We start from the raw sequence: 9,156 nt of genomic DNA on the forward strand, positions 1-9,156 counted from the left end.
TCATTTTGTTTACCTTTGTTGCCTGCCAACTAGTCTTGGGCGGTATACCGGTTCATACCAAAAACCGGTGTTTATTTTGGTTACGATATGAATTTTTCACATACCGCTATACCGGTGAATGGCCTAAACAACGTACAGAACGTTCGTAGTAGGAAAGTGTTTCAGCGGGGACTCGTTTCACTGCTACACATGAACACCACAGCGTGGTGAAACCAAGAATGGCGGCTGGCGGGAGCTGTCACGGCGACATCGAAACTTTGAATGCAGAAGAACTTATTCAAAAAAAGAGGAGCCACGTCTGTTGTTTGGAGGCATTTTGGGTTTAAAAGTTCGGACATGGAGTAAACAACTATTATATGCAAATGCTGTCGAGCAACGGTGGTAGCCGGCGGGGGTAACACCAGCAACTTGCTTCATCACCACAGCCGTAAACACGTCTTGGATTACCAAGAATGTCTCAAGCTTCGATCTGCACCCTTCACCTCCGAGGCTAAAACGGCTAGTAGCAGTCAGAGTCAGACGTCCATTAAAGACACGTTCGCTAAAGGGACTGTTTATATAAAAAACAAAAATCAAGCGGTGGGCCGAGATAACCAACGCAATAACGTTGGATGTGAAATCATTAAGATGGTTAACTACACAGATAATATGCAAAATGTGTTCAATAAAAATTGTTTATTTTGACTGCAATATTTTATCTTTCTATTGATTTTTTCTTAACTGCTTTCTTTTGACAAGGATACTTTGAAGGGTTTCTGCATTTACCTACCTGTGACTGGACATGGAAAAACTGGTATTCTGCACATGAAGGTAAAACGGGCTATTTAAGGCCAATCTAGTGCAGCAATTATTTTCTTATAGAAATAATCTGGGTAATCACGGCCTTGAGAAAAAAACCGTCAAATACCGTAAAACCGATGTAATTTAAAAAAATACCGTGATATGACATTTTTGCCATACCGCCCAGGCCTACTGCCAACATGGCGTCTACTCTCTTGAGAGTCACGTAATGTCCGGAGCTCTATAACAACAAAAATGCCTGACTGGGGTGGAGGGTGAACTCTGCTGTGTAGGGGGGAGGGGTTTGCAGCTCTTCCTTCAGATTTAAAGAGACAGAACCAAAATGGCTCGATCTCAGACTCTCCTCAGAACAGGGGTAAAGGAGGGGTCTGTAGAGCAACAATGAGAAAATCAGACCCAAGAACTGCTGCCACAACTGAATGATTTAGTTGCAAAACTGAAGAACTTAAAAGCATGATATGTCTCCTTTAAAGATCAAATAGCAGGTTAAATTTTTTTTTCTAATTCATATAAAAGTGTGAGCGAGTTGCTGCCTTCCTCTCCTGAGACGCCGGACAGTTTGCCAGAACCTCTTTGGAGCAGATCGATAGTCTTTCTCCATGGCCTCACCAAACTCCTCCCACGCCCGAGATTTTGCCTCGGCAACTGCCACTGCTGCACCCCGCTTGGCTATCCAGTACCTGTCTGCTGCCTCCGGAAACCCACAGACCAGCCACGCCCTCTAGGCCTCCTTCTTCAGCCTGACGGGTCCCCGAACCTCTAGTGTCCACCAGCGGGTACGGGGATTGCCACCACAACTTGCACCGGCCACCTTGCGACCACAGGTAGCAACAGCCGCCTCAACAATCGCAGAGTGGAACAAGGCCCACTCGGAGTCAATGTCCCCACTGCTCTCGGGACGTAGTCAAAGCTCTGTCGGAGGTGGGAGTTGAAGACCGTCTTGACAGGTTCTTCTGCCAGGCGTTCCCAGCAGACCCTCACTATGCGTTTGGGTCTGCCAGGTCTACGCGGCATCTTCCCCTTCCATCTGATCCAACTCACCACCAGGTGGTAATCAGTTGACAGCTCCACTCCTCTCTTCACTCTTATTGATCCCAAGAAATATTGTCATTGTAATATTAATCACTGTTATCGCATATCGCAGGCTTTCCTAATATCGTGCAGCCCTAGTGTGTATTGTCACAGTTAATGGCTAGGATTTGGGCTGGCCAATGAACTAAAGGTGGATGAACTAAGAATGATATCCTATGGTCAATTGTGGGCACTGCAGTCAATTTTTCTAAACAAAATGTGACTCACTCCTGGTCTGTCAGCTTGATGGCAGTTGTCATTTACGTGTCAGCGCCAGAAGATTCTAGATGGCAAGCGGGGACAAGTCATAGACTGAGTTGATAAATTAATGCATCTCACTGTAATATCAAGTTGTTGGTAATTGAAAAAGTAGCTTGAGATATTTTAAAACCAACTTTGTTTCTAATTATTTACCCAATATTAGAGTAAAACAAAAATGATGATGTGGCTTCTTAGGGTTGCAAGAAATACCTTTCTGGCTGCTCCTGGTTAACATACCAGCCACAACTCTGGAGCTTTTTGCCAGCAAGTGTTTAAATTCCAAATCCCTAGTCCAGCAGCGCTTGCCGGTGCAGACTTGGCAACCCCACTAGTGATGGGACATTCACAAACAAATCAAATCTTTTGAATGGCTCTTCAAAGTGAACAATGAGAGTCGAGTCCTTGTAGAGAACCGTTCACGTTGTCTTCCAGTAAGGCCCTGCACCCTCACGGACATCGGCGAGACACGTCACTCAACACCAATCTCCACGCTCCTACGGAGATTGATGTTCGCTTCATTCAAAAGAAATTTTTTTAACGGCTCTTGAACGAACAGCTCATTTCAAAGAGTCAAGAGTATGTTTCCTTTTTGCCTTTATGGCAAGAAAAAAACTGACAACCCCCCAGCCGGCTGAGTAGGAAATCTGTGTCAATGTAACCATCCTTTCAACGTGATTTAGAAATTAGGCTGTTTTGTGATTGCTTCTTCGTAAGATTCTTATTTATCAGGGATGCACACACTTTTTACAAAATTGGTTTACCAGTTATTGAAGCCATTAAACAGTTAGTCCTTGGTTAACCATACACCCCCCCCCCCCCCCCCCGCATTCATGCACAGGCACAAACACACACAGAGAAACAAATCTTTGTATTATTTATAGTGTGAGAGCAAATGCTTTTCCGCCTACACTTTAAATTTAATTCTGACGCAGAGCTAAAGTCCCACGCTTGTCACAACATTCATGAAGTAAAAACGTTAGAGAATTAATGTCCCACTTTATGTCGAATTTGAGTGATTAATGACTTTGACCTCTGTCCCCCCCGTGACCTCGGGTTAATCTTTTTTTAATGAGTTAATTAAATTGGTGTGGAAGTAGGCTATAATTTAATTACCTGTGTCCTCCCGTGACCTAGGTTAATCGATATTTGATTTAATGAGTATCAGGAGACAGAAATGGACCCGTAGCTTTTAATTCAATCAGTGACCAAGGGGCCATTATGATCTACATTTTTTGAAGCCAAGAAGTAGAGGCTAAAATTGCAATTTCAACCTCATCCACTAGGGTCTGGCAGCAGAAGTGAGGAAATCCTCATTGACCCCCATGTTAAAATGCCATTTTCACCACAGAAATAAATGTGTCTACAACATGGATTTTAGGTTTAATAGATCTAGTTTACATTCATGACAACTCTGTGGGGGAGATTTTTTTGTAACTCTTCAGTTAAAAGTGGAATGAAATGCTTAATATTCTGAATAATTAATGAGCATCAGAGCCATGTGACTTCAGAGCTAGCTCCAGAGAAAGGCCTCAGCCTGAGCCACACATTAATAGATGTTCAGCCATTTCAACAGTTTGAACTTTAGTTTTGTCTGTGTGTTTAGATGTTAATCATGGAATTATTAGGACAAAAAGGGCAAGCTGTGGGTATTGACTGCACTAACAGACCATCCAAGCAGTTTCTGCTTCTTTTTATCAGGAAGTAAAATTATATTTATGTACTTTGCTGGTTGAACGGGGGAGTGCTGTGTCATTTAACTGCTTGGTCAAACATGTTAGTGGGGCTGCTGGATGGATAAGAAACTTGAACGGATGCCCGTCTTCTGTCTCCTGCCCGAGACAAGTTGCTAGAGCAGGCAGCTGGCTGTTCCTGTTTCCCGGGTCAGACCGGCTCCCATGTGAGGCTGTGATCATGCTGGAGGACTCATATCGAGACAATTTTTCCCATGTCAATAAATTTGATAATAAAATAATAAAAAGATGTGTGTAGGTTAGCAACATTCATGTCCTTTCAAGAAGCTGTACCACCTTGAGTCAAGTAAAAATGTGACTCAACGTAATACATGTGACAGCCTCATCTAGTGGACAACTTATGTTTCAGCGCATGCCTGTAGTTATTGTCCATATATTGTTATCGAGGTGAAATCCTCAATATATCGTGGTATGGATTTTTCTATATAATAATCAGAGGCGAGAAAGATGGGACCTTCCTTGGACATATTACAATTACAAATGACACGACAGGGAGTCCTGGCCTTTCCGATCAGCTCATTCTCCGCGATTGGAGATCAGCAGGACATTGGCTACATGCTAACCCAAAGCTAGCCGAGTTTTTCCAGGCGTTTTTAAGCAAGAAAAATGTGGTAGAGTGAAGACTGAGTCGTTTTACTGCGTTAGCATGTAGCTACGACACGTCCCGTCATGGTTGAAAAATAGTTCTAAAACGAAAGTTGAACAGACGTCTTTTTTGGACGTGAATTACACGTCTTTTGGCACGTCTCATTTGGACATTTAATGACAGTCAGTGTACATCTCATCTACACTGTAAAATAAAATGTAGTTTTTACATTTAATAATTATAATACTGTAAATAGCTGCAGGGAGAAACAGCCGGCATTCCGCGCAGCAAACAGAACCCCGAAGCCAGAGGAGAAACAGGTGGAAAACAGAGGTCTCCCGAGAGCTCCACAAGCCGATAGTCGGAACCCAGCTCCACCAACATGTTATATTTCAACCCATTTTCTAAAGTGCAGCATTATGTTAAATGCACTGGGTTTTACCCTATTACATTTAAATTTCATGGTTAAACAGTACATGTTAAAATCTAAGCTCAGCTCGGCAGTGACCTAAAATACATAAATATAATTTTACTTACCGAAAAAAATGAAGTGGAGACACCTTGGACGCTCTGTTAGTGCAATTAATGCCACAGCAAGTCATTTTGTCCAACAATTGCACTAAAAATACCCAAAAAAGAATACACAAACACAGAGACTCAAAATGCCGGAGCAGTTTCCAAGCCAGACCGAGGCTCTACTGAGGCCTTTCCACGGAGCTCGCTCTGTGGTCACGTGGGTCGGATGCTCATTAATTATACAGAATTTTAGGCTTTTAATACACTTAAACAGAAGAGTGAGAAAAAAATTCACCCCCCTCAGAGTTGTCATGAGTGTAAACTAGATCATTTAAACAAAAAACATGTTTTGGTACCAGCCTGTAAACATGTTTATTTCTGCTGTGAAATTGGTATTTTTAACATGGGAGTCAATGAGGATTTGCTCACTTCTGACACCAGCCCCCAGCGGATGAGGGTGGAACTGCAATTTTTGGTACTTCCGGGTTTGACTCAATTTTAGAGCTCCATTGTGGGGGCTTGGTCCGACCTTGCTTTACCAATTTGCTTATCCCAGCCTGGACTCAAACACGGGTCCTAGAGTGTAAGTCTGATGACTAACCGGTTGAGCTATCACGTTGATATCTATGAAGTGACAAATAGTAGATTTTCACTTACAATTGATTCACGACATGCCATGTGTTGAACTATACCAGTGGTTCCCAAACTTATTTAGCCGCGCACCCCCTTCTATGTCCCGACCATGTCGACGCACCCCCAGCCCCCACATCAGGGCATGGATATATATATATATATATATATATATATATATATATATATATATATATATATATATCAGACGTCAAGCTAAACAGACAGGGTTAAAAAAATATGATCGACCTTTTTCCCCCATCACTTTCATTTTTTAAATAGTAATTAATAAACATTCAATACCATTACAATTTCCTTTGATTTAATTTTAAATAAACATTTAGAGTGCCCGGGTAGCACATAAACAATGCAATTTAACGGTTTTCTTAAAGTAGGAACGTTTAACCTGTGCGGCCAGAGCGCTCTCCTTCCTTCTGCTCTGCGTAAACCTGAACTGGTCACCTACTTGTGCGTAATCAAATGTCTATAGGGGAAAATATGGAAAGCTATCCATGAGGTTCACTTTTGCCTCAGACCGACTTTTTGCTGTTTCATGGTGTGGCTGAATCTGCGATCAGCTGCCACGCGGACTGGAATAACAAATGCTGCAGGTTCGGAGTCACTGGCTGGAGCGGACTCGACTTTAATACGTCATCCCAAAATAGAAGCTAATATCGTAATTTGACCTGGAATGAAAAATGTTGTTATAAAACCTCTTAAAAGTTTTTATCACAGAGGAGGCAGCGCTCATCTCTGCATTCAGTCTGACGGCACAGCACGGAGTTTGTGTGTGTGTGTGTGTGTGTGTGTGTGTGTGTGTGTGTGTGTGTGTGTGTGTGTGTGTGTGTGTGTGTGTGTGTGTGTGTGTGTGTGTGTGTGTGTGCACGCGCGAGCTCCATGAGCCGCTCCAGTCACTGCGTGAGGTTATTGGCGCTATTTAAACCAATGTTGTAAAATTACTTCTGCCCAGCCCAGATGTGCTCGCATGTGCACCCGTGAGCCGTGGTTCCGCTGGAACGTGTCTGACTGACAGACGCGCTCTGAACTTCAGATCTTCAGTGTGCTGTTAAAAGAATAATTTCTTGATTTATTTAGTTACATCCACAATGTTCTGTGTGTGAGGTTTACAATGTCAGAACACCTGCATGAGACAGGTGTTAATTACAATCTGCCAGAATGACTCGCCACCTTCAGATTTCTCCAACATCGTTAAAAATGATCAAATACGGAACATGTCGGCGTGCGCAGGCCAGAGTGCTGAAGCTCGGCGCATTGTTATTATGAAGCTAGGGCACATGCGGAGGACACACACACACGCGCAAAAATATACTTGTTTTCAATTGCATTTATTGTGCCCACTTACTTTTTCTTAGGTCCACCCACAAATGAGTTTCTGACTACGCTAATGGTGACATATGACAGACTTCTCTGAGCTCGGCAGCCATTATACTTTTCACCTCACGCACCCCCAGGGGTGCGTGCACCACACTTTGGGAATCCCTGAACTATACGCAAGTTATTGTCAACGTAACAATTATACATGTAACTACAAATCTGACTGGATTTTTAGGAAATTTCTTGTTAAATTTTTTTTTATTTTGACCGTCCTACCACGACCATTTTAGACTGTGGACACCACGTCGCCACCGGACCAGTGTTTTGTAGGGTCCTACTCCTTAACGGGACTATATTTGGCGTGGACACGACATTGCCGTTGGACCAATATTTGCTGGGATGCTATGTTGTTGTTGTCAAAATAACAATTATACATATAACTGTAGGCATGTACAAATGTATCTGAATGGATTTTTAAGACATGTTCTGTTATATTTGTTTTTTTTACAAATTCGGGCCATCCTACCGCGACCATTTTTGGACGTGGACACCACGTCAGCGTTGGACCAGTTTGTTGGGTAGCTATTGGTTTAATTTTTTTTTATTATTCAATTGAAACAGGAACAACAGAATTCCAATAAAATACTAAAGTATAATTCAATGAATAAAGTCACACGTCCAACAAGTTATTAAAATTGTACAAAGAAACACCTTAATTTGTCAGATGTTCCAACACTGTTCTAAACAAAACAGACCCACCCTGAGCTCTACCTCTTATCCTATTTTTAACTGTCCGGGCATGCAGCCAAAAAAAAAAATCAGTGGTGGGAACCCCCCATTTTTAGCTTCAACTTGCCCCCTGGCGGAGTAATGGGCAGGCTATGTTGATGTTTAATTATGCCAATGAGCGTGACCCATGAATTGAATAATCGATATGTACTGAGGATCAGGATGATCCTGCAGTAGGAAGTTTTTAATTGTCCCCATTGAGTACAGACCCCCGTGACCTATGATTTAATCATTTTTAAATGAAGATCAGGAGACTATAATATAAATGATCATGTAGTAGGAAGTAGTTTATTAAAAATAAACCTCTATGAAGCTCAGAATCGATGTAAGAGGTGATCTAAAGAAGAGCTAAGCCGCGCACACACCCAGGTCTGCCTCGGTAATCATGCTGTAATGAAGCTGAAATCTGAGGAAGTAAAAGGAGCACAAACAATAGTAATCAGTTTTCTCACCTCGAATAAAAGCCGAGAGAAGATAGCCAGTGTTGTCGCATTTGCACATCTGACTGTTTATTTCGGAGTGAATATCTGACCGCTTCGGTCTTCAGGGCATTCTGGTTCTTTTGTCTGCGGCTGCTCATACATCTGCTCAGACATCTAAGTTTCGTTTCTGTCTCTTCTGGCAGGGCGGGAGTCTTCAATCAAAACTGCGTAGGAGGCAACGGAAAGCGTAACCAGACATCATAGACGTAGACGAGACGTGCCACTAGCATAGCAGTGGGTCGCCATCTTGGATGGGTCCACATTCGCCCCCAGGTTGGTATCCATTATTCCTATTGAGAAAGGTGTTCACCCAATTAAAAAACACATTTTACTACACTTTTTCACAGAATCATGTGGCATGATAATTGAAATAAAATTATAAATAAGTAAAAATAAATCAAATAAAAATGAATCCGTTTTTGCAGCCTACAGCATAGAAACATAAAACATTAGAAAAAAAAACAACCCTCTGCATGTCCTAAGCTCACAAATCAGTGCTCGACGACCAGTGAACAATCTGACAACGGCAAGACAGCTGGAGCACTCATGTGAAAAAATCAAAATTTGTTGAATTTTTTTTCCCTCAGTGCTCCTGCCTTCCTGTCATTTTTTATAAAAGATTAGATGTTTGTTGGATGGATGGATCTATAGGCAGTACGGCCTTGGCCCTTGAGTAATCATTTATATTATTTGCAGTGTGAATATTTTTGGTTCCTCCTACTGGGGTGTTTCGGGGAGTCGCAATGAAGTCTTGGTGAAGATGGAAGTCAAATTTGGAGAAGTGCGTTTTGTATTTACTCAGGTAATCTTTGAGGTAAATTTGTTTAGTGATCAGAACCAATTAAGTTTGACAAATAAAGGGAAAAGGAGAAAAGTAGAACAATTAATCTGTGAGAGGGCCAACTCAAATTTCTATAACTGGATAACCCAGACA

At 42.1% G+C, this 9,156-nt stretch overlaps 1 protein-coding gene across 2 annotated transcripts in view; it reads right to left on the reverse strand.

The window, feature by feature from the left end:
• The window catches only part of samd9l (sterile alpha motif domain containing 9 like), a 31,974-nt gene extending 23,617 nt beyond the window's left edge, over window positions 1–8,357 (reverse strand). The window contains exon 1 of one of the 2 annotated variants that reach the window (XM_054750550.2): window positions 8,193–8,357. The gene's annotated coding sequence lies outside the window, so the exon portion shown is untranslated. The remainder of the gene's footprint in view (window positions 1–8,192) is intronic. The other variant, XM_054750551.2, reaches the window with a different exon arrangement.
• Between the last annotated feature and the right edge of the window lie 799 nt (window positions 8,358–9,156).

Source organism: Nothobranchius furzeri, chromosome 12 (assembly GCF_043380555.1).
Source record: "Nothobranchius furzeri strain GRZ-AD chromosome 12, NfurGRZ-RIMD1, whole genome shotgun sequence".
Taxonomy (NCBI): Eukaryota; Metazoa; Chordata; class Actinopteri; order Cyprinodontiformes; family Nothobranchiidae; genus Nothobranchius; species Nothobranchius furzeri.